The sequence below is a fragment of the Sturnus vulgaris genome, chromosome W (genome assembly GCF_052056855.1).
Source record: "Sturnus vulgaris isolate bStuVul1 chromosome W, bStuVul1.hap1, whole genome shotgun sequence".
NCBI classification, from domain to species: domain Eukaryota; kingdom Metazoa; phylum Chordata; class Aves; order Passeriformes; family Sturnidae; genus Sturnus; species Sturnus vulgaris.
This window is the reverse complement of record NC_142282.1, coordinates 66,822,404-66,847,327: the sequence shown is the minus strand read 5'-3', so window position 1 is coordinate 66,847,327 and position 24,924 is coordinate 66,822,404.

Sequence of the window (24,924 nt, the reverse complement as noted above, 5' to 3'; positions counted from 1 at the left end):
TGGTGAGGGGGGGGTGGGCAGCCCCCCGGTCCGGGTGGGGGGGGGATGCCCAGCCCTGAAAGTCAACACCAGGAAAAAGAGTATATACCATCAGTTGCTCCTGTAGTTTATCTTGGTAAGAAAAATGGTAGAAGAAGTTATCAACCTTTGACCTATCAAGATAAAAAAGGAAATTTGTAAAGTACAGAGAGAATTTGGTAGAAATAGTGAAATCTTTAAGGGCATGATGAGAGCCACCTTTAACTCAAACGAACTGGTTCCATATGATATCAAAGAGCTTTTCCGATGTCTGTTATCTCCTTCAGAATATGATCTATGGGAACGCCTGTGGAAAAGATCTTTGAAAGTGCTTTTACTAGAGCTTTTACAAAGCTCAGATGATGCAAAAGATGCTGATAATAATGACATAACATATGAACACCTATGTGGGGAAAAGGATTGGCATTGCCCCGAAAGCCAAACCAGAGTACTATCCAAGTCTGTCCTGGATAAAATATGCAATGTTGCAGAAAAGGCTTTTAATCACTTACAAACAGTAGATACTAAAGGCAGTTATGTTAACATTGAACAGTTTGCTTCTGAGAATTTCTTACAGTTTGTGGACCGCCTTCATACGCAAGTAGAAAGACAGGTGTCTGATCCAGTGGTACAAGCTGAATAAATTAAAGAGATGGCTCAGAGGAATGCTAATGAAACATGCCGTAGGGTTATTCTTGGCCTTCCCCTAGAGCCAGCACCTAGCTTAGCACAGATGATAGAAGCCTGCACCAGGAAAGCAGAACTGCTCAGTGGACACAAGAGAAATCCAGGACTGGCACGCCCAAAGACCATGGCAGCTGTAACACCAGAAGCCAAGAAGCAACCAATGTCACCAGAGCAGCTGCAGCACATCATCTGATTCCAGTGCAAGCAGCCAGGACACTTCGCCAGAGACTGTCCACACAACCAGAAACAGAAGAAGACCAACAAACAAAAAAACTAGCTTTACAGCGCATACCCACCATTAACACAATAGTGCGCTCGGCTATAAATACTGCGGGCTCCACACTCACAAAGGATTCTGTCTTAAAAAAAAAAAGGGGGAGGATGAAACAGAGGGTGTGGGGATGCAGGACAAAAAAAATGTCAAATGTTCAATTAACAAGGTTTGGAAGCCACTAGGCCGTTTTAGGCTTGTGACTACCAGAGGTTTTCATTTCAGGTCACCTGATTGGACAGTCATTACAGTGGACTTACCTAACAGTACACAGGACGTGACGTTAAACCACATAAAACTGGACAATGAGTACTTTGTTGTCGGGAACACAGCACACACACCCCCAGAGACTGAGGTAGCTCCCATGACCATCAAGGGAAGCATAACTGGCCTCATTCTCCTGGCATGTTGTCCTCTACCACCATATTACCTGTTTGAGAGACAAATCCTCGCCCAGGCCATTCCTGTTCCAGCGGAGGTCCCAGTAGATGGAAAATCACCTGAAGTCTACTGGGCAGAAGTGGTGGGTGAGGACAAACCTTCTCTGGCATGCAAACTAACCTGTGGATCAGACCACCTCCATGTGGAGGGGGTACTGGACACAGGTGCTGATGTGACTATCATACCCGAAAGGATGTGGCCGTCACATTAGGAACTTCACCATGTGGCAGACAGAATCCAAGGTGTAGGAGGAGTAAAATTGGCAAGAATATCAAAAAGCATCGTACAAATTGATGGGCCGGGTGGAAAATTGGCTAGCATCCGTCCATTTGTTACAGACTATAAATGCCCTCTATGGGGGAGAGACACCATGTCCCAGTGGGGGGTAAAATTGATTATTCCTAAGACTCCTCAGGATTTTTAGAGGTGGCCACTGTAGAGCGCCCTACCCAAAAGTTGAAATGGCTAGATGATACCCCAAACTGGGTAGCACAGTGGCCAATGAGTAAGGAGAAGCTCAAGACGCTTGAGGAGCTTGTGGAGGAGCAATTGGCTAAAGGCCACATAGAGGAGACCACAAGTGCGTGGAATTTTCCGGTTTTTGTGAGAAAGAAACCGGGGAGGGCAAGTGGAGGCTGCTCCACGACCTCCGAGAAATAAACAAAGTAATTGAGGACATGGGGTCTCTCCAACCTGGAATGCCTTCTCCAACGATGCTTCCCAGAGATTGGCAATTGGCTATTCTAGACCTCAAGGACTGTTTCTTCCACATTCCCCTACACCCAGAGGATGCCCCACGGTTCGCCTTCTCGGTTCCTACCATCAATCGAGAAGCCCCAAAGAAGCGCTACCACTGGAAAGTTGTGCCCCAGGGATTAAAATGTAGTCCCTCCATCTGCCAGTGGCATGTGGCCTCATTGCTGTCCCAGGTGCGTGCCCAGAGAGGGGAGGCCATCATCCTTCATTACATGGATGATGTGCTTTTGTGTACCCCCGATAACTCTCTACTCCAAGACACACTTGACCTAGTGGTTAAAGTTTTAACCTCTGCTGGATTTGAATTGCAGGAGGACAAAGTCCAAAGGATGCCACCTTGGAAGTACCTGGGCTTAGAAATTACTGCACGGACCATTGTTCTGCAGAAATTGGAAATTAATTGTAATCCAAAAACCTTAGCAGATCTCCATTCCCTGTGTGGGTCATTGAATTGGGTTAGGCCCTGGCTAGGCCTCACTAATGGGGACCTAGAACCTCTCTTCAATTTATTGAACGGGGAGAGAGAGCTGCGTTCTCCCAGGGAACTGATCCCAGAGGCAAAGATGGCAATCGAAAAGGTACAAAAGACTTTAGGAGAGAGGCAAGCTCACCGTTACCATCCCCAGCTGCCCTTCAAATTCATTGTCCTAGGAAAACTGCCACACTTACACGGGTTAATATTCCAATGGATCAAGGAGCAGAGTCACTCTTAATCATAGAGTGAGTCTTCCTCTCCCACCAAAGACTCAAAAATATCACTAAGCCACAAGAGTTAATAGCTCAGCTGATTCAGAAAGCAAGGATGAGACTGTATGAACTAGCTGGCTGTGACTTCACATGTATTCACCTCCCAGTTAAACTGTCTGAGGAGCGAAGGAACTCTCCTGAAAGACTGACTAAAGAGATGTTTGAGCACTTCCTCCAGAGCAATGCCAGTCTCCAATTAGCCCTGGACAGCTAGGGAGGACAAATATCAGTCCATGCCCCGTCTCACAAGCTGTTCAATGAGGAATTCCACCTCATTCCTTGTGAGGAGTCAGAGACCACTCAAAACTCTCACAGTGTTCACGGATGCATCACAAGTTAGTGATGACTTGGAAAAATCCTCAAACTCAGCATTGGGAAGATGATGTTGAGTTTGTGGAAGGATCACCCCAGGTAGCTGAACTGGCAGCAGTCGTGAGAGCCTTTGAGAAGTTCTCAGAGCCAATCAACTTGGTAACAGACTCAGCCTATGTAGCGGGGATAGTGTCCAGGGCGGAGCAGGCAGTGCTCAGAGACATCGAGAATGAGCAGCTTTTCAGGTTGCTTTCCAAACTAATTTATTTGATTTCTCATAGAGAACACCCGTTCTATGTGATGCATGTGAGGTCACACACAGATTTACCAGGCAAAATTGCAGAAGGGAACTGTCAGGCGGACTCCCTTGCAACCCCAGCAGAACTAGCACGCCTCCCTGACATCTTCCAACAGGCAAAGCTGAGCCACCAGCAGTATCATCAGAATGTGCTAGGTCTGATGCGTCAGTTCCAGCTAACACGGAGTCAGGCTCGAGCCATTGTGGCCACCTGTCCCAATTGTCAGCTCCAGACCATGCCATCAATGGGCGTGGGGGTTAACCCCCGAGGCCTTGGCAGTTGTGAGGTATGGCAGACTGACATCACACACGTTCCTAATTTTGGTCGCCTCAAATACGTGCATGTAAGCATTGACACATATTCAGGCGCAGTCTATGCCTCTGCCCATGCAGGAGAAAGGGCAATGCACACAAAACAGCATCTAGTGCAAGCCTTTTCAGTATTGGGGATCCCTAGGGAAATCAAAACTGATAAGGGCGCAGCGTATAAGTCCAAGGAGTTCCTGGAATTCGTCCAGCAGTGGGGAGTGGAACATAAAACTGGCACCTCCCACTCCCCACAGGCCAAGGTGTAGTTGAGTGTGCCAATCAGACGCTCAAGCAGGTTTTGGCTAAACAGAGCAGTTCAACAGTGTGGATGTCTCCACAGCAGAAGCTCTGCAAAGCCATGTTTACTATCAATTTCCTGAATTGTTCATTTGAGAACATGAGTCCACCTGTGGTACGTCGCTTTAACAGTGGTAAACAGTTCAAGTTATCCCAACATCCTCCAGTCTTGATTAGGGACCCAGAAACCTGGGAAATCAAAGGTCCCTATGAGCTCGTTACCTGGGGACGTGGCTATGTGTGCGTATCCACTCCCTCAGGCCCTCGGTGGATTCCCCAAAAGTGGGTGAAACCGTATGCCCCAAACATCCTGCTCCAACTGAGGGGAATGAGGAGCAGGTGGCTGTGGCTTCAAAAAGAAGACGCCGCCGGAAAAATGAAAAAGAAATCCTCCTAAAGGATGACATTCCGGCAGATAGAGACTTTTAACAGGTTTTATAATGTTTGTCTTTCCTTTTAGATAAAAGCTTCTCTTCTCTCAGTCCTGTGATGAACCCCATCCAGGCTGTCTGCCTGTTAACACTGGACAATCTGGCAGCTGCATGGATCGTCCCTCAACCACATCAGAACATTTGGGTGACCCTGGCACAGACGCTCCAACAGGAAAACATATGTCTGTCCACAGCAGCAACAGCAAACCCTATGTCCACCTGCCTGGTAGGAATCCCATTGAAGGCTGGAGAATATTCAGCCAGATTTGAAACACAAATGTCCAATGAACTTCCTGAGTCACACACCATTTCATCACACAAAAATCGTAGGCAGCAAGCTGTAATGAGTAAGAACCCCATAGAGGAGTTGCTGCCAAGTTTGCCCAAAGCAGCTCAGGAACCCCAAGAATTAGAGCTGTTGGGTTCCTACCCAGCACAATATTGCATTCACTTTAGGATCTTCCCAAAACCTTCTAGCATAAAAGAATTCCACAACACAATGCAATATCATGGGGAATTCACTGCCAAAAGGTGGTGCAATACAATAAGCCATATTGCAGCTGATACTCCAACTTATTCAAGCCCCAAAAGCCTCCCAAAGGGATTGTTCTTAATTTGTGGGGACCGGGCGTGGGCAGGGATCCCTTCTCGGCTCTTAGGAGGGCCATGCACCTCCGGTCGATTGTCCCTGTTGGCACCCAACGAAACCTTAATAAATGATTGGAGGCACAAAAACAAATCGGGTAATTAAATCCAAAAGAGAAGTGCAGACAATTTGGACCCAAACTGTGATTCTGAAATTTTCCATTGGGCCAAGTCCAAAAGAATTGCTGCGTCCCTGTTTTTTCCGTGGGTTGTAGCAGCTAAAGCTCTAGGCGAATTGGGCCACCTAGAGTGTTGGGTAGTCAAACAGGCAAACTTAACATCCACCGCAATCAGCTCCCTCCTAGAAGACGAGGAAATTACCAGGCAGGCCACACTACAAATTCGTGCTGCTATAGATTTTCTCTTACTACTGCAAGGACATGAGTGCCAGGAATTTGAAGGACTTTGCTGTATGGACCTGACCTCGAGAGCTCCTAACATCCATGCTACCCTCTGAAACATGAACAACTTGATGGACAAGTGCAGCAAGAATCTGAAGATTGGTTCAATGGACTGTTCAAAGGCTGGGGACTCACAGGGTGGTGGACATCTATAGTCAAAACAATTATGTTAATTTTTATTATTCTTTTCCTCATAATAATGGCCTTCGGGATCCTACGTCACTTAGTTTTCAAGGCTATTAATGGTCTCATTCCCTCAACCTCAGTAGTCAATCACATAGAAATGAAAAACTTCGAACAATCTAACCCTCCCACGAACTGCAAGTGGTGGGCAAAACCATAATTTGAATGAAACTAATATCCTTCTTTCAACTTTGTTAAACAAAAAACCGGGAGATGTTGTATCTCCCTAGATGCATTGTAAATGGTTCATTCCGTGACCCCTGCTATGCCCTGTAGCTTGGTCCCTCTCCCCTCCTGGCCATACAGGGCTGGCTGGGATCCAATTTCTCCCCGCCCCCCTTTTCAGACCCTAGAAAAGATCTGTGCCCCCTGACCTCTGTCTCTTTTTCTCTTGCTCCCTCTTTTCCTCGCTACCCATGGGAAATAAACCCTGTAACTTCATCAGGGAAAAGAGCCTCTTTTGTTATCTTATTTACGTCCATGAGGCAAGGGCCCCGGGAGCCATTACCCTAACACCTGAGCTAGACCAGAGGAAGGTTGAAGAACCCCATTTTAGGGCTGAGAAAAAGCCTCAAAAGACCTCCTGGGTGTGTGAACAGTGCTGCTTCCTCTATGGCTTCAGAGCTGCTGCTAAGATCTTCAGGAATGAGAGCGGTATTGTACCAATTTTTAGATGGTTTTTAAAGTTGCAAGTGCTTGGCTATCTTAAACATCTGAGTTCCTAGAACTTTGAATGAGATCACATCTATGAATGAAGAGATGATGGTGCAGACCAACTTCTCATTCCGGTGATCCAAGAATCTGCACTACTACTTTTACCTTCTGAATAAGGCATGGATGTGATTGTATGCACAGTAATACTGATGTGCTGTGGTTTTTGAATGATAGCAGTCTTCCTTTGTCCCATTCCTAAACCGTGGGTGATATTTGCCTTAACCTTGTTCAGTAGGGACATTATTCTATATTCTTACATGAAGTGAAAAGCACTCTTTTTCCATACCTTCACACAACAGCATTAAAACAAGGCCTAAGTAGTACAACCAATGTTCAAAGATGCTCTACCTTTTAAGTTGACGATACAAAATTCATACCTTGTTCTAATTTGATCTCAAGAAGAAAGGGTGTTCTCCAAATACTCCTTCAGCTCTTCCTCACAGCTCACCGTTTTCCTTTTTCCTAAAATTGTATCCAGATCACTTTCATCATCTAAGGCCACATAAAAAAGCTAGTAAAAATGTTTTCGTAGCTACTAAAATCTCCCCAACTATTTAGGATTCAAGGAAGTTAATTATGCACATATATTCTACACCCAGAAGAGAAAGCTACCTCAGCAAAACTCATGGCCTATGAAAATCTTCCTAGATAATGAACACCTCTGACACTGCCACCCCAAGTTGCTTGTTGAAACAATGAGAACCTCACATCCAATCAGACTCTAGACCTGCACAAGATCTCGTAATAGCAACTTGCAGCCACTTTCTACAGAAAGCAGCAGTGATCTCTATTACTGTTGCCATACCAACAATAAGACAGGACTGTCCATTCAGCGTGAATCAAGCAGTTAGCAAAAATGCACCTGACAGAATGAAACTGAAGAGTAGAAATTCCCATCTAAAAGTCAAAGATTACATTTTTAATTTTATAGCAGGTATTTTGAATTTCAGAGGGCTCTTTGCATTAAGAAGTCCTGTCTTTATAGCACAGCCTTGTTTTTATGTTTCTACCTGTATTATGGCCATTTAGCTGTCTCCTTAAAATCACTCCAAAGAAAAACATTCAAGTGAACAAGTTCTTTCTAAACTGCTGGAAGGTGAAATGAATTAGTAAGAGGATATGTAACATGATAAAAGGCTGCCTGGAATTTTACGACTGGTATCCAACATGGCGTCTTCTATCTGGAGAGTAAAAAAAATTAGTCTCCAAGTAAACAGGTAAGAATGCGGATTATCAAAACTTCTGTTTATTCTGGCACCATAAAGCACCAAATCACATTCTATAATTTATCCCTTTAGAAACAACTGCCCGACTTTTTTTATGTATAGAAAAGATTGGAAGACATTCGGGAGATCATTTCCAGCTATTCCTAAAGTCTGATCTTAAGCAGGCTGGGCCATACGTCATTCATCGCTATCATATGTATTTCAGATAGAAATGATCATAAAAATACAATCTATTTCTATTACAAATAATAAACATAAGAATTATGAACACTTCCACATGAAACTCTTCCACACCAAACTGTTTCTTTGGAGTGTTTTGTCACACTATGGACCTCTTTCTAAGGTGACATCAATAGCCTACCACGCAGAAGGCATTGCAGGTGGGAGCACAGGAAGAGCAGACTAATCCCAAGGAGTGATGAAAACATATGTCATCAAATAAAAGAAACGTACATCCACGTGCTCCACTTCTTCTTCAAACCTACATTTTAGTTTCTCAGTCATCTGAAGCATGTTGGAGTGCACAACTTCAGCATCTTCTGCTGTGCAAATGTTCATATCCAACAGGGTCATCTGAAGGAAAAGAAGAACAAATTATTGACATGCACAGAAGAAATACTGTGTGGCTTTCAGAGAGCCTGGCTAAACTTAGTGTTTCTTTTCTTCTGATGGACAGAGATAGATTCAGCCTCCTACATGCCATATTAGATTAGTAAACAATACCATCTGGTTGGACACAAAGGGAGAAATTGAGGCAGAGGTGGAATTTCTTTCCCAAGATAAGACAGATTTAGCACAAGGGCTGAGGCTCCTTGCATCTTCCACATTCACGTAGGACAGCACTCCCTTCATTACCGGCATTTCTTATGGCTTTTCCACATTTCAAGTACAAATACCAACTACTACTGTGAAACCAAACGGATGGCTTACTTTTTGAACAGAGTAAGGCGGAGGTTAAAAAGGAATTCCACTTGTTATCTCAATGTTTGGTGCATCCTCAAACGCATTTTACTCTAATGACACATTGGACCACGGCTATCACAGCCAAAAGCTGTGGCACTCAACTTGCACATCTGCCCTTTCTCCTGACATTTGCCCTCGACCAGCTCATACTGGATGCTCATTTTCTCCACGCACTCCACATTAGGGCTGTCTGAATGCTATGGAACAGACCACAGGCAAAATTCCCATCTTTCATAGTGCAGTGTGACATGGAAACATGACAGAGGCCATGCCCTGAATCTCAGCACACGGAACAGATCCCAGCAGTGCCTACAGACCTTTGCCCACAGACACCAGACACTACCAGACAAAGAAATCAAGACATTTTCATACACAGCTCTTTATCATTATGCTTCAAAGTAGCAAGGTACTTACAATCGCTACCAACTTCTTTGCTACCATACAGGCTACAAATATCCCAACAGGATGTGCTCTGGAGCAAGAGAAGGCAGACACAGAGAGGGAAGGCATGCTGCAAGGACACAGAGAAAGGAAGTATCTCCAATACTTCCCCTCTTCTTCTCATACTTCCCCTCTTCTTCTTCAAGAGTTAAAAAGGAGTATTTTTGTATGATTGAGAAGGGATCCATGTCAAAATTAACTTTTGATTTCCCCCAGATTCATTCTAACCAAGCCAGTTCCTGCTAGATCTGACCATGCACAGGTGTTTGTACTGGCCAAAGGAAAGCCATGCCACAGGCAGCTTCTTTGGCTCTTACTGCCACCTCCAAGCAACTGAGAAGGTATGTGGGAACACACGGAACAAAGAATAGAGCAAACATGCACTCTCAAAGCAACTGTCTGCCTCATCGTTTCCCCAGAGAAAAGAAAATATTGCTTGAATTCCAGACTGTTCTTAGGATTTCCCGACCTACCTAGACTTTTGTTTCAGTTCTCCAGAGTTCTGCACCATTCGCTTCCATCAGATTTGGCACGTGTTGGAGGCAACAAGGTGTTATCAAAGTAGGAAACAAGAGTCAGGTATCCTAAAATACAAACCAGTCAGTACTTCAAATATAAAATTATGAATCTGAATATCCATACTACTGGGCTTTCTTTTATTTACAGCCATCTTGGCAATGAAAATAAACCTGAGATTGTTGTTGTTCAAGGCCAAGTGTTTACTGCCCGATAAGGAACTGTCATCTACCTTGTTCCTACATCCACCGTAAAAAACCTCCCTGTAAAGATCGTAATGCATTGCACCCACACCAATGCGTCTTGTGTTCAGGATGGATATTCAAACGTAGCAACGTTAGATTTCTATCCAGACTCCTCTCTTAATTTATTCTGCAAATAAAATCCCACTCCATGGAGAAAAAATGCCTTGACAAAAGCACCAACTTCTAGCTCTCCACCCATCTTTGCCCATTTCTACTATGTTTCAAGATTTACTTCTGCATTCCTCCATTTTTAGAGCCTGATCGCCACCTGTTAAGTGTAGCTGGGGCACGGAAAATCAAGAATGCATTTTCTCCATTCAAAAGAGCTGTACAGAAATAGATGTAGAGCCTGCCTTACTGATGCATTTAGCAATCGCACATTGACAGGAAGCAAAGTGCATTTTGTAGCCAAGTCCTTCATTAACTCCAGCAACAATTGTTTTCCTTTATGCTATACCCTCTTTTGCCATACCCGATATATTGCAAAACCTTCAGTCTCTGTTCACTGAGTACCATCTGCTCCTTTATCAACTTTTCCATTTCCATATTCACAGTTGGGGGATTCTGTATTCCTTCTCTTGCCATAAATTCTCTGCAGGATGGAAAGTAGATATGTAGAATGGAATCACATGATATATGTGACATCATACGTGATATCACGTAGAAAGAAAAAATGATCAAGTATTACTTTGATAGAAACCAAAAGTGAACACTAGCCACTTTGTGTTGCTCATTGTCCAAAAGAAGACTGCCACATTTCTGACCTGAAACTCTGAACTACACACTTCCTTTGCATGAGCCTCCAGCCCTTGACTCTCCCTTGCCATTTCAGTTAATGCCATTTTTCTTTCTCAAGCTCTGATTTCATTCGATTCAAGAGTAGCTTGGCAGTTGCCCTCTCATTATCCAGCAGTGCTCTCTTTATATACTGTGTATTAAAAAATAAAACTAGAAGTAGAAGCAGCATACAGCATACAAAAACAAACAAAAAATTGTCTCTTCTAGAGAAAATGAGGGGAGAAAAGAACACAAATGATAACCAATACCCTGCCAAGTAGAAATTTCTTCTATATTTCAGTGATTGATAGGCAGAAAAAATGAATTTCATTTGGGGAAAGAAAGACATTCTAGGAATATTCAGACTGCTATCTTGCCCCAGGTAAAACATTTACCATGGCCTTAGCGTTAATGAGCTTGTGAACATCAGCTGCCAAGAGGAAGGACATTTCCTCCAGTTTCACAGAATACTTGGTCTGTACATCTGCTATCTGTGCAATCAAAGAATACAGAAAAGCAACAACAATGAAAAGTAGAACTCAAATATCAATTTCTCAAGTTAAAATCTACATGAACAAGACAATTTTTCCATTCAAGTGAATTCGATTTAATTAATTCATTAACTACATAAGTATCTGTCTTGGTTTGAAAGACAGGTATCTGCTAAGGAAAGGCAAGAGCACCTTTCCTGAGATGCGGAATGCAGCCCCCTCCCTTTTAATTATTTTAGGTCCAAATCAGAAGCCTTCAGGCAGGAGGTGTGGGGATAAGGGTAACAGTTCTTTACTGATATCCAACAAGGCAGAAAAAACAACAACAGCTATAAAAATTGGCAAAAGAACAGAACAGTATAGCTCCGCTCCAGTCCCTTTTGGCCACAGGCCGTCTCCCTGCGCTCAGTTACCAGTGCTGTGGGGGCAGGGCAGGTCCCGCGCAGTTGAAGAGGGCTGGGTGATGGCGGTGGCCCAGGGGTGAGAGGGATGGGGAAAGTGACTCCCCCTCACGGTGTCGGTCATGGTGCTCAGCAGAGTGTCCGGAGATTGCAGGGTGAGATGGGAGAGCAGCAGAGCGATGTCCAACAGCAGGGAGCGTGGATCTCAGTGCTGGGATGGCAGGGGAGATGCCAGATCGGAGCCCGGGCCTTCCTCCCGCACCACGAACGAAGCGAGAGAGAGTCCCCGCTCCAGACCCCCCGTCCACCTTTCCTTTTCCGGTTCCCCCCTCCCCCTCCACTCACCCCCCTACGAGAGAACATCATCTGTCGTTTTAAGGTGTAGCCACAATTACTTAGCATAACAATGGGAGAAAATTCCCACAGAAAGAAAAGGGAACAATTAAACCCCCAAAAAGTATCATTCTCACGTTCAAGAATAGAATTCAAAGAATCAACGTTGCTTCTTCTGAGACATTGAAGCCTAAGTAGATGCCAAATTCAAATCTATTAGGACGGCATGAAAGCAATACCTGCTACATTTAGTACATGTAAACTACAAAGACATCTAGAACAGCTCTAAAAGATGAACAAACCCATGAACTTTGAAGGAGATGTGAAAAGAAATGTGGAAATAGGCTTTATCTGCCCAGTGCTTTTCCCAAAAGCTTGGGCGCTCCTTGGCATCAGTGAGAGTCTCTGTCTCATTATTCAGCAGCTGGCTTAGGGTAAAAAAGGATGCATGCAATCACTTCATTCCTGTTCATGACATAAACTTACTGCATCATCATGGAAGCCATTTACTTGGAAATATAGCCTAAAAAATAGGTGTCAGACTGGGTACATATCTAGATTGCTATGAGCAAAACCAATTTCTTTTTAACAGGAAAGCCATACAATATGCCTGCCATGGCAAATATTTGTCTACTAGCCCTGCACTTCAACGGGCAGTGAGCAGTTCATTACATCAAATTTACGTTTGGCAAGGAGACAGTCTATTTATTATAAGCCCCTAGTTCTAGAACCAAGAATTCAGGAGTTGCTCATTCCCAATGAAAATCTGTCCATTTCATACCTTTGGGGTTTTATGATTCTCTTCTTTACCTGTCTTGAGTGTGGCTTTCTTGTGAAGTCACTGATGGGTGTTTTTCCAACACATTTCTGCTGATTACGCGGTAATTGCATGGCATCAGCAGACATCTCTGAATGTCTCTTTAAAGTATGCTTTTTACTCTTCTTAGAGGACCTTGTCTTCTTCTTTCCTTCACCCAAAAGGTGGGCTAAGTGAGCCTTCAAAGAACCATCATCTCAACAATTAGAATTCTTTCAAACCTACTGAATGGAGAACAGCAACAAAAAAAATTTCAGAAATCTAGTACGTGAAAGACAGCAGAAGAGAAAGGTAAAATAATGAATCCTACATGCCACATGCATAACTCTCTTCATTCGAGGCTATTTTCAAAATGAGAAAAAAGAAAAAGATCATCTTTTCCTCAGAGAGGAAAAGTGGAGTAACTGGATTGTGTTGCCTTGCTTACAGTTACCAGAAAAGTCAACAGCAGAGTTGAAAACTCCTGAAGCTGGCTAACTACACCTCTAAATGTTTTACTACTGTGTTATGATTCTGTCTTCAGTTAATAGAACCTGATATACAACAAAGAGATGGGAGCACATGGAGATGCATTGCAGAGCCTACACTGGAGGCAACACATTCATTTTTTACTCAAACAAATCCAAATTAGAAATGTTGAAAATGACCTGGGGCCGTTTCAACAGCCAGCAAACTGACTAACACAACCAACCTTTGGCTTTTATTCAATCCTTTGCTTGTTTTACCTGGGCCTTGAAGATCTGTCTGCAGCCTTCCTCTCTGCAAATATATCACAGTCGTCCTATTGAGAACCCATGGCTCATCACAGCTGCTTGGCCAGGCCTGCTTCCAGAAGAACTGGCAACTACAGACTGGGAGCCAAGAGATACAACAGTTCACTTGGAAAAGGGCCTTCCGTGAATCCTAGAATCCCAGAATGGTTTGGACTGGAAGCGACCTTAGAGATAATAGATTATCTTCTTCCCACATCCTGACAATTGCAGGGACACTTTTCCACTAGTCCAGGTTGCTCCATGTCTGCTCCAGCCTGGCCCTGGACACTTCCTGCCATGGGGCTCCCACACAGCCTCTTTGAGCAACATGTGCCAGGCCTCAGCACCCACACAAGGAAGAATTCCTTTCCAATATCCCATCTACCCAAGCTCTCTGGCAGTTTGAAGCTATTCCCCCTTGTCCTGCGAGTCCAGACCCTTTTCCAAAGTCCCTCCCCAGCTATCTTGGAGCCCTAGCAGGCACTGCAAGGGGCTTGAAGGTCTCCCTGGAGCCTCCTGTTCTCCAGATTGGACACCCTCAGCTCTCCCAGTCTGTCCTAGAGCAGAGGAGCTCCAGCTTTCAAAGCAGCTTAGCAGCCTCCTACCCGTGAAACTCGAAGCCACCGCTGGCCTTCCAAGCCCTACGGATATCGCTTCCGGTGTCGCTCAGGGGCACTCGCGGCTCTCTTCCCGCCCCCCATGGGGCCCTCAGGCTATGCTGCTCGGACGCCACTCTTGCCGCTGTCAAACCAACGGGGGGGCGGGGAGCCAGCCCAGCCTCATCCACAATCCACAGTGTCCTTGGCGGCTGCTGCAGGCTCATGGCGCCCCACACACCCGGAAGCAGAGGTCCGGAACAGAGGATCATAGCCCCACATTTGTGTTCGTCTCTGCACAAGGCAGGCCAGAATTGCCATGCCTGGACTTTTCAGTTCAGCACGAGAATGAGAATACACCTGCTCCATGTGGGAGGAAACCTCTAAAGACTCCCTCATACGTGGTCTCTCCACTTAATGCCTAGGCACTTGCCAATCCTGAGGATACACTAACACCTTTTTTACCTATCGGGGAAGAAATGCCATTGTTCTGGTGTGCTGCTAAAGGCGCAGCACAGGCAGGCCAGGCCAAAAGTTGGGGCAGTGCCCTTCCTCACACCTTTGCTGTGGTGTACTGAGGCTTTTTCTCTGCCCTAAAATGGGGTTCTTCACCCTTCCTCTGGTCTAGCTCAGGTGTTAGGATGAAGCTTCCAGGGCCCTTGCCTCATGGGCGTAAATAAGATAACAAAAGGGGCTCTTTTCCCTGATGAAGTTACAGGGTTTATTTCTCTTGGGTAGCGTGGAAAAGAGGGAGAAAGAGAAAAAGATAAAAGAGACAGAGGTCAGGGGGCACAGATCTTTTCTAGGGTCTGAAAAGCGGGGTGGGGAGAAATTGTATCCCAGCCAGCCCTGTATGGCTAGCACAGCACTGACTCCTAAGTATGTCCCATTTTAGTGGACACCTGAGATTCAAGGAGCCTTTGATGACTTGAAGCGAGCATTTACAAGAGCCCAGGTTTCAGTCCACCCAGATACCAGCTGTTCTTTTGTATTGGAAGCAGATGCTTCTGCCCATGCCATTGGAGTGATACTATCTCAACATGGTGCATCCGATGGACAGTTTCATCCTTTTGCCTATTTATTTGGACAGTTGACTGCAGCAGAGAGGAATTATGATATCTGGGAGAGTTGTTGGCCATCCATGAGGTGTTTGCTGAGTGGAGGCACCTTCTTGTGGGTCCTGCTGAGCTTGCTTTGATACTGACTGACTAATTAAATGTGGAATGTTTTAGGAACCCATAGTGCCTCTCTCCCCAGTTGACTTGTTGGGCAATTTTTCTCTTAGTTTCCATTTAATATCACCTATAGAGTGGACAAACAGAATGGTAGCTTGGTGTGCTGATTTTGGCTGGGGTGCAGTTAATTTTTTTTCCAGTGGATGATATAGGGCTGAGGTTTGGATTTGTGCTGAACACAGGGTTGATAATGTAGACATGTTTTTGTTATTGCTGAGCAGTGCTTACACAGAGCCAAGGCCTTTGCTGCTTTTCATACTGCCATGCTAGTAAGGAAGTTGGGGGTGCATAGGAGGTTGGGAGGGGACACAGATGGGACAGGTGACCCCAACTGACCAAAGAGATATTCCAGACCATATGACATCATGCTCAGTATATAATCAGGGGGAAAAAGAGGAAGGAGGGGGTGTTTGGAGTGATGGCATTTGTCTTCTCAAGTCACCATTACATGTGATGGGGACCTGCTCTCCTGGAGATGGCTGAACATCTGCTTGTCCATGGGAAGCAGTGAATGAATTCCTTGTTTTGCTTTGCCTGTGTGTGTGGCTTTTGCTTTCCTTATTAAACTGCCTTTATCTCAACTCATGAGTTTTCTAGCTTTTACCCTTTTGATTCTCTCCCCAGTCCTGCTGGTGTGGGAGTGAACGAGCAGTTGTGGGGCTTGGTTGCAGGCTGGGGTGAAACACAACAGGTGGATACCCTGCCATGTTAGTGTAAGACACAGTCCGAAGTTTCCTCATTTGCCTCACGACCATTGCAAGGACAGAGACTAAGACGCTGAGTGAATCATGGTTTTAAAGAGTTAAGACTCTTAACTCTTTAAAACTATGATTCATGAGGACCCCACTTGCTTTGGACAGGAGTTCTGGCCTGGTTGGCTTTGGACAGGAGTTCTGGCCTGGTCGAGGTGGATGCTTGCCAAGTAACTGTTTACAGGTGTGCTGTGCTCGCTGTGCTGTGCTGTCAGGGTACTAACTGAAAACTGCATGTACTGCACGTTTACACCTGCTTCTCTGAGCAACGAATTTCTTCACAATAGTCCATAAATCTCCCCACCTTTTGGCCAGATGCCACTCGCTTTGGAAAAAGACTATGAAAAGGTGACTCTCTGGAGAAACCTTTGAGATCTCCCCATGGAGGAAGACCCGTCTGTTGCACCTGTTTCTAGCCTTCTGATTGTTGATACATTCTTTTTATATTTTCTCATACTCTTTCTGATAAACAGTGGATTGTTTACATTCCTCTTTGGAGGAAGAGAGGATGGATGGACATTGTGATGAGCCAATGGAGTCAGAAGTCCTTTCATCACTGTCCAATCCACGGTCATTGTTAGATTTCCATAAATAGTCATGTCATGTAAATAAAGTCCTTCTTTCCTGTTCATCCAACTTGGAGTCAGGTGTGTGTCTGTTCTCTCTCTTTCTGCGTGTGTCACCCGTCTATTGGCAGAGGACCACAAGGATGTAGTCTCTTCTGTTGGTAGCTATTACCCCACCCCCTCTTTCTCTCTCTCTCTTTACTTTGTTTCCTTTATCTCTCCCTCTATCACAACTGTGTTGTTAACATTCAATAAAAATGCATTGCTGTGAGTAAACTGTTTGTTGCCTCCTGCTGTGTCTTTTACACTCCAAGATCAAACGAACCATCACGACCCCCACCTGTATTAAGCAGATCACGACAGTTAGGAATCCCCAGCAGGAGCTGCTGAGGCAGATCCACTCTCCTCTGTAATATTTTGTCTCTGCCTTTTTAAGTTCTGTGCATTGGGCAATGGTTGGTGACTCTTTGGTCATGCAGTTTCTGGCAAGGGATACTTCACAAAATCTGCAGAAGGATGGTTGTCTGTATCATGATGAGCAGCTGTATATTCCTGTTGTCCCACTGTATACACAGTTCCTTCAGCATTGTCATCACATGCTGACAGCAGGGCATGGTGCTCATTACAAGACTGCATTGAGTCATATAGATGTACTGGTGGCCTATTGTGCACGCGGATGTCATAAGCTATATTCTTGCTTGCAATGTCGATGTCCAGGCTAAGAAACTGACAGAGAGGCTGCAGTGCCTACTAAATCCCTTACCAAGTCCTGAATGGCTATGGCAAATTATTTCAATGGATTTCTATTGGGTCTGGCTGAGCTGGAGTTCATTTTACCACAACAGTCCTCACAGTGCTGTGCTTTGCACTGGGAGCTGGAAAGGTACTGATAACACACCAGTGTTTTGACTACTGCTGAACAGTGCTGAGACAGCATCAGCACTCTCTCCAACATTCCCCTCATTAAAGGGCTGGGAGTGGGCAAGATCCTGGAAGGGGACACAACTAGGTCAGCTGACCCAAACTGACCAAAGGTGTATTCCATATCATATAGCATCAGCTCAGATATAAAAGCTAAGGGAGGGAGGAGGAAGGGGAGGCATTCATTATTTGGAATGTTTGTCTTCCAAAGCAACCACTATGCGTGCTGAAACCCTGCTTCCCGGGAAGTGGCTGGACATCAGTTTCTGATGGGAAGTAAAGAATATTTTTTTTTCCTCTTTGCTTGTGCACATGCAACCTTTCACTTCTACTTTAGTAAACTGCCTTATCTAAACCTATGAGTTGTTTTCCAACTTGCTTGGTGGGCACCTGGTATCCAGCCAAGGTCAACCTGCCACAGGATTTTAATGTGAACTTGCCTGTGTCTCAGGAGCAGAGGTTCTTGTGGTGGTGGACTTGTTTATGAAGGCTGCTATTTTTGTCCTACTAAAGAAACTGCCCACAGACCCTCAGACTGTGCACTTGTTTTTGCTGGATTTCTTTTGCTGCCATGGCCTGCCAGATAGCATGGTAATGGATCAACGGCCCAGTTAACCACCCAGTTCTGGACACAGTTTATGGGCCTGCTAGGGGTGCAACTCTGTCTTTCCCACCTGTATCACCCACAGTCTAATAGTCAGATGGAGTGGGTGAACAAGATCCTGCAGTAGCATTTCCATTATTATATCAATTGTCATCAGGATGACTGTGTTACCATTGGCAGAATTTCTCTATAACAGCAGTGTCCACTCTTCCACACACCAGACTCCTTTTTATGTGCAATGCAGTTTTCATCCCCATGACTACCCCACTACTCTGAAGGCTGTCCAGGGGGTTTTCCCTGTGAAAGACAAGATGCTTACTGCAATAACTTCCTTAGAAGTACAAGCATTACCTGAGAGTATAAGCTTTTACTTCAGAGCTGATGTGATCTGAAAACCCAACCTAAACTGGCTTTCACTGGCTGAGAACACCCCATACCCATGATAAAACAATACAAGTTATACCTTAAAAAAAAAAAACAAACAAAAAAAACAGGTATAAAACCACAGCCAGAACCACAGTTGACCAGAATCCAGTTTAAACGCCCTCCACACATACCTGCATTGGATGTTGATTTAGAACAATGAAAATTATCACAGCACTGATATATATGTGACAGCTACAGTTGGTCTGTAAGCTGTACAGATAAAATTGGTCATAACAGATATCAACTCGACTAGCCTAGTTCGATAAAGATTAGAAGTAAACGAGTCCCTAGATAAGACAATGATAGGTTGGATTTGAATTCAAACAGGGGACCCCAGCCAATCCCATTCAATCCTGAATGCAGACATCTAATTGGCCAGTGAGCTGGGCAGTGTTGAGACCTGGACCAATCAGGGGTTCAAGCACGGTAATTTTGAAACCCCTATAAAAGGGGGCATCCATCAATAAACGTTGGCTGTTATTGTATGAACTCGGTGTGTTCAGTCTTTTGCTTGTCTCCAAAACTGCGACATATATGCATCCACACCACCTGCACAGGATAAGCATGTACTGGTCCTGCATCAGAAAAGGACATAGTGATCATGTGAGAAATAGTAACTGATTAACCCACCCCTTAACATGAGTAATTTGATTGGTCTACACAACTGAATTGTAAGATATATAAACCCTGCTTTCCTCTGTATCAGGGTCCTCCATGCATTAAGTTGGGATACCCCTGTGCACATAGCTGAAGTAAGAGAATAAATTATCTTGGTAATTCTATGCTAAGCATCCATGTCTCCCTCCTTGGCCAGTGAAGAACTTTTACATCTCTGAGGACTCCCTTGAGTGATCTCCCTTGAGAAGTTATGGCATATACATTTGCTTCTTCAAGAGCACCTGGGAAAAGCAAAGGCTGCTTACAAAGACTATGCAGATAAAAAATTGGTGACTACCACCAGACTTCGCGGTTGGAGATTATGTTAGACTATCTGGTGAACATGTTTATTTAGTGTGCTTTTTTTTCTAATTTAGACTACCATTATTTTCGCTGATATAAAATTGGGGCCCAGGTTAGTTCGAGTGTGTTTTGTCTTCAGCTTCCATGTGCTCTCAAGATTGAACCTGTTGTTCATGTCTCCCTGTTAAAATCTATTCACCCAGATCCCTTCTAGCAGTAACCATGACCTCTGCCTCCAATTATGGTCCAGAGCCAGAGAGAATATCACATCTGGGATATCTTGGATTCCAGGATATCCTGAGGTACCCTGCAGTATTTGATTGATTGGGCAGGGTATGGCCCAAAGAACCATTCCTGAGAGCCTGCATAGATGTATACCCTAGGTAAGGTTCAGGTTTTTTGTGTCTCTTATCCTGCTAAGTCAGGTCCACTGGAGGGGGGGAGGGTGGGGGCACGTCATTGGGGGGGTAGGGTTGAGGAAGTTAGTTTTATGCTTGTATACGTTCAAAGGAGACCATGTTTTGTACATAGTATGTCTATAACTGCTCTTGTTTTTTTTTTTTTTATCAGGAGAGCTAATAAAACTGGCCATCAGGCAGAGCTCAGCCTCTTTGAGCTATTACTTGTCTAGAGCCTTTAATCGTAGGTCGTTGTCTCTTCCTTTGAGCTTGCCTGGACAATTATAGATTTTTGGATCACAGAATAGAGCAAAAGTTGTACTGTACAAATTAGAATTATCTGGAACTTTTTCCTTTCATCCTTGTTCCAAAAGCAGCATTAAATAAGCAGTTCATCTTGCAAAAAGAAAGATTAATTACTTAATATTTCTGAAACCACAGATAACACAACATAAGAAGACTTAAGTGTACAAGAAGTTCACATCTGCAGCTTTAAAATACCAAATTGACAAACAGTCATCCTCACCTTGATTCTACTGACAGCCTCCTGTGCCTGCATCATTCGGTCCTGGGGTACAATGCAAAAATGTGTATTCTATCACCATCTGTTAAAATGTGGGAGGGGTGGTGATCCTTATCTCTGTGGGAGATATCCTCTGCTGATGTGCCATCTGATAAGATCGGGGGATGATCATCGTTATCTATTCACAACCTATCCTTCCTCCAGAAGATATATTCTGTTAAAGGGCCATTAAGTCCTATTGTGTGACTGATAAGATTACATCATCCCATTGGGAGATGCCCCAACCAGGGGGAGGAGCCAAACATTTCGTACCTAGATAAAAAACTGGGGTTTGGGACCCGAGGGCAGACCTTTCTACTGGATCCCAGAGGAAAGTCGAACCTTTTCCACATCATCTCTGGATCTTCGGAGGAAAACTGCACCTTCTACAGGAGCACTGCTTCAACTGAATCACATCTGTCATCCAGGAGGACTGCAGCCACCATTTATACGGACTGCTACCAACACCCTGACTGACAGGGTGTCAGGTTGTATTTCTGACTTTGTTGGTGGTTTTTCTTTTATATTATTGCATGTATTTTATTTTTTCTCTTTTCTCCTATTAAATTGTATTACTGACTTGGAGTCTCGCACTGGTTTTACTTTCAAACCAACACATTAATTAGCGCCCAACCTGGGGCACGAAGGGTACTGAGGAAAGTCAGTATTACAATTTTGTTTTCACCATGATTCTCAACATGCTTACATGGGTTTTATATCTTGGTCTCTATATTTTTCTGCACATGGGGAACTATCTGCCAGCTGTAATGCTCCTGTGTAGACCAGGATATGGTATAAAAATTGCTTTACTGGCCTATTATGTCTACTGCATGATAACCTCTGAGGCAATGAACATAATCCGGAATATATACTCGACTTTGTTTGCTTGTCCTAGTCTAGGTTGCTACATCCGGGGTTTTAACAATCACACCCAGCCCTTGGGGGGAGGGGTAAAGGATGATGTTTTCCAATCTTTCCGGCCTGATTCAGTAGTTTTTGGAAATGTTGAGTTCCCGCTGGATGCTAAGGACAGCATAATATTGTTGTTAGTTCTGCTTTGTCTCCTCTGCACAGCCTTTACAGCCAACAACATGCTTAGAAACAGAACACTACATGGCGTATTGATGCGTATTCTTGAGGAAGAGGAAAAAAGAAACAAATCGACTTCATCCACGACTGCACAGAATGTCACAAAGAGGAGAAGGACCAAACAAAAAGCAAGTGTCCGTGTCTACGCAGACTGCCACAAAGGAGGAAAAAGCCAAGAGCAAAGCAACAGTGTCCGTGTCTACGCAGACTGCCACAGAGGAGGAAAAAGCCAAAAGCAAAGCAACAGTGTCCGCGTCTATGCAGACTGCCACAGAGGAGAAAAAAGCCAGAAGCACCATCAGCATCTCCACACAAACCATCACTGAACCAGAACAGCCTAGACCAGTAGCAGTTGCCCCTGTTCAGAAGAAGAAATCAAAGAGCAAATCAGTTCGCATAGTGACTGACGAGGATGTGGCAGGACCTTCGCACCCAGCGGAAGAGACAGAGCCAGAAATCATCACTCGCTCTCTATCCCTGGGTGAGCTGCGTGACCTGCGGAGGGAATTCACCCGCCAGACAAATGAGTCCATCTTGACCTGGCTGCTCCACATCTGGGACGCTGCAGCCAACGACACCATTCTCGATGGATGTGAGGCCAGGCAACTGGGATCTCTGTCCCGGGATGTGGTCATTGACCAGGGGATTGGGAGAACCCAAGAAACTCTCAGCCTCTGGCGGCGACTGCTGACAAGTGTGAAGGACAGATACCTTTGTAAAGAAGATCTTCAGGTGCACCAAGGAAAATGGAGCACAATAGAACAAGGTATCCGATGCCTGAGGGAACTGGCCGTGCTGGAGATCATTTTCTCAGAAGATGAGAGATTTCCTAAGAGCCCAGACTGTGTCCGGTGCACGTCACAGATGTGGTTGAGATTTGCACGACTTGGACCAGAGATGTATTCCTGTTACCTGGCAATGCTGCAGTGGAGGGAAGGTGAGGACATGGTAGGCGTCTGGGCCAATAAACTAAGAATTTATGAGGACACTGTCACAGCCCCATTTCGTACCCATGTCTCATCCGTGGAAACATGGCTGGTGGAGCAAGTCCGAAGCCTGATTGAAGAGGGCCATCAGAAACTAAAAAAAGAACTTAAGGAAAACAACTACCAGATCTCTCCAGAACCAACAAGAGTTTCTGCCATTAGGAGCAGGCGTTCCTCAGGCAGGGAGAGAGGACACACTCCACGAGGTAACCTCTGGTTTTTCCTTTAGGAGCATGGAGAAGACATGAGGAAGTGGGATGGAAAACCCACCTCCTCCTTAGCAGCCCGGGTACGTGAGCTGAAAAGAGGGACACCTACCCCAAGAAGCTCATCTAGAGTCAATGCTGCTCCAGTCTCTCGTGTACAGAACTCCAGACAGTATCAGAATGATGATATGACTGATCCTCTTGAAGGAACCTCAAGAACCTATTTACAGGGAGAGAGCAACGTGTACCAGGATCAGGAATAGAGGAGCCCTGCCTCTAGCCAGGTAGAGGAGAGGGATAATCGGATCTATTGGACTGTGTGGATCCGATGGCCTGGCACATCCGAGCCACAAAAACATAAGGCTTTGGTTGACACCGGCGCCCAGTGTACTCTGATGCCATCAAAGTATGTAGGAGAAGAATCCATCTCTATTTCTGGGGTAACAGGAGGATCCCAGCAGCTGACTGTAGTGGAGGCCGAAGTGAGTTTAACTGGGAACAGGTGGCAGAAACACCCCATCGTGACTGGCCCAGACGCCCCATGCATCCTTGGCATAGACGATCTTAGAAATGGATACTTCAAAGACCCAAAAGGATATCGCTGGGCTTTCGGGATAGCTGCTGTAGAGACAGACAACATTAGAAAATTGAGCACCTTGCCTGGTCTTGCAGATGACCCCTCTGCTGTGGGACTACTGAGAGCTGAAGAGCAACAGGTACCAATTGCCAGAACAACAGTACACCGCCGGCAATACCGTACTGACAGAGACTCAGTGATTCCCATACACAAGATGATCCGTAAACTGGAGAGTCAAGGGGTGGCCAGCAAAACCCACTCACCTTTCAACAGCCCCATCTGGCCTGTGCGTAAATCAGAAGGAGAATGGAGATTGACCGTAGACTATCGTGCATTGAATGAGGTGACTCCACCGCTGAGCGCTGCTGTGCCAGACATGCTGGAAGTCCAGCACGAGCTGGAGTCCAAGGCAGCAAAGTGGTATGCCACTATCGATATCGCCAATGCATTTTTCTCCATTCCTCTGGCAGCAGAATGCAGGCCTCAGTTTGCTTTCACCTGGAGGGGCGTGCAGTACACCGGGAATCGTCTGCCCCAGGGGTGGAAGCACAGTCCCACCATCTGTCATGGGCTGATCCAGGCTGCACTGGAGAAGGGTGAGGCCCCCGAACATCTACAGTATATCGATGACATCATTGTATGGGGCAGCACAGCAGGGGAAGTCTTTGAGAAAGGAGAGAAGATTATCCAGATTCTGCTGAAAACTGGTTTTGCCATTAAGCGAAGTAAAGTTAAGGGACCAGCTCAGGAAATTCAGTTTCTAGGAGTCAAGTGGCAAGATGGACGTCGTCAGATCCCAACAGAGGTAATTAATAAGATCACCTCTATGTCTCCACCTACCAACAGGAAGGAAACACAAGCCTTCCTAGGTGCCATAGGCTTTTGGAGAATGTACATTCCTGAGTACAGTCAGATTGTGAGCCCGCTCTACCTGGTTACCCGCAAGAAGAACGATTTCTACTGGGGTCCTGAGCAGCAGCAAGCCTTCGCCCAGATCAAGCAAGAGATTGCTCATGCAGTAGCCCTTGGCCCAGTCAGGACGGGACCAGATGTGAAGAACGTGCTCTACTCTGCAGCTGGGAACCATGGTTTGTCTTGGAGCCTGTGGCAGAAGGTGCCTGGTGAGACTTGGGGTCGACCACTGGGATTCTGGAGCAGAAGCTACAAAGGATCTGAAGCCAACTACACTCCCACAGAGAAGGAGATCTTGGCCGCCTATGAAGGAGTTCAAGCTGCCTCAGAGGTGATTGGCACAGAAACACAACTCCTCCTGGCACCCCGACTACCAGTGCTGGGCTGGATGTTCAAGGGAAAGGTGCCTTCCACACATCACGCCACTGACACCACATGGAGCAAGTGGATTGCTCTCATCACTCAGCGTGCCCGTGTTGGGAATCCGAATCGCCCTGGGATTCTGGAAATAATTACAAACTGGCCTGAAGGTGAGACTTTTGGGTTGTCTTCTGAAGAAGAAGAGGAGCAAGTGGCACGTGCTGAGGAAGCCCCACCATATAATGAGCTACCGGAGGCTGAAAGATGATATGCCCTCTTCACTGATGGCTCCTGCCGAATTG